The sequence below is a fragment of the Limulus polyphemus genome, unplaced genomic scaffold, assembly GCF_000517525.1.
Source record: "Limulus polyphemus unplaced genomic scaffold, Limulus_polyphemus-2.1.2 Scaffold3511, whole genome shotgun sequence".
Taxonomy (NCBI): Eukaryota; Metazoa; Arthropoda; class Merostomata; order Xiphosura; family Limulidae; genus Limulus; species Limulus polyphemus.
Genome location: NW_013669121.1, coordinates 111,138 through 112,948, shown reverse-complemented (window position 1 = coordinate 112,948; position 1,811 = coordinate 111,138). Strand labels below are relative to the sequence as shown.

Here is a 1,811-nt window from a genome sequence, read left to right as displayed (position 1 = left end):
GTTTCGTCGGAACGAAGTTACGGAAAATCAATTAACAAACGGAGACGTAACAGTATTTAAAATGTACTTCAATGTAATTATTTCACACCATAACCGTTGTTGATCGTGCAAATAGATAATAAATATAGCGTCTCAGCTACTACTGTTTGTTGTATCTCACCCAGCTTAATGAGTTGTGGCATTATGCGAGAGGTCTCTTTGGCACTGGTTATAGTGGATATGGTGTGATTAACATATTGTAATACACTCTCCCTTATTTTAACTCTTAGAATTATTAATCAACGAAGCATGTGTTTAAAATGAGTTGTATTATTTAAACTGAAACTAATACAAATAAATATATAAATGTTTGAACTTTTAATCCAAATAATATTCCCGTATACAAAATATTACTGTTACGTATCTGCTTGTTTGTTAATTTCCGGTATAATTTCTTTCCAAGGAACTTCAGCGATACAAGTCACTTCTTGATTAAAACTAGTTTATTCTTTCTCGATACAACTTTTAATAATACACAGAATTTCCACAGTCACTTTAAACGTAATAACCTTTATAACACACCCTATAAATCACAGCGATTCACACACTTTACTTAGGGTCCCCACTGTTCGCTTGACTCAGTTATCTATCTTTTTCACTCTATATATCTCTGCAATTCTATCTTTCTCACTGGCTTTATTTGTCGGGCTTATATAGTAAAAAAGAGGGCGTCTGGCAAACACTAGGAGACTCGCGGGGTTCCTCGATAATTCATGATCCTCCAGCGCGCATGCTCCCAGCGTCACGTGACTTCCGCTGTCGTAACATTACATTCAAATCAGCTGTATCAGGTATAGGTAATTATGATTTTATTTTTGAAAAATAATTAACCTTAATTTTCGAAAACAAGGCTTAGTTTTGTTTAATTCCTACATTATAGATATTTATACATGAAAGAAAACAAAAAGGGATCCCCAATAACTGCGGCACTTGAAATTCGTCTAAGCAGGATTAGAGTAAATTAATCCATGAAACCTTTGTTTCGCTTTTTGTCAGCTATATTTTTGTGCGCCAGCAATATCAAGCGTGGGACGCGCGTATACCCTATTCGATTTTATTACTCATCTGGATCTCTGACAACCTACCCTCAAATTGATATTCTTTTCGGCAGGATTGGAATAAGTCAATTTACGAGACCTTGGGCGTGGTCAAATACAACAATCGAAAAGGCTTGGCCTCCTGAGTCGAGAACTATAATTAGATCTCAAATCTGTCAAGAGATGGTGGAGCTATGAACTAAAAGTTTGTACTTAAAAACAAAACAAAAAAAACAACTCAGAGCCGTTCTATGAGCCGCTCATTCGCGGCTAATAATTGACAAGTGACTAGCAAAATTGTAAAATATACGATTTTAAATTAAATATCTATAATTTTCTCAAAAGGGGGGCCGAAGACTGCCTGGAGGGGTCATTTGTTTTAACCACTCGTACCACTATGCTGTAGTGTGTTATCTATCAGTCACATAAGGGATGCTTAATGTTGCAATTTGTATTATCGTGTCAGTAAACATGAGAATGCCACAAATCACGAGAATATTTATGCACTCTGTAGACTACAACACGACATGATATATAAACTTAAAAAGCAAGAAATACAAATATTTGTTACTCTTAATTTTGGTTTTCTTTACTCTTGAAACAGAACACTTTCGGAGACTCTGCGGAAGTACATTTAGTTTATACTGTTGCGTCACGCCCCTGCTTACTGGAATATTTGTACCTTCGTGAATTGTCGGGAGATTACTAGATATAAGGTAGCCTGGTATATATAAG

The 1,811-nt window shown here is 35.6% G+C and overlaps 1 protein-coding gene across 1 annotated transcript in view; it reads left to right on the top strand.

The window, feature by feature from the left end:
- Positions 1-1,811, top strand: part of LOC106469483 (PI-stichotoxin-She2a-like) — a 5,263-nt gene that overhangs the window by 2,021 nt on the left and 1,431 nt on the right. The gene's annotated exons all lie outside the window — the stretch shown is intronic.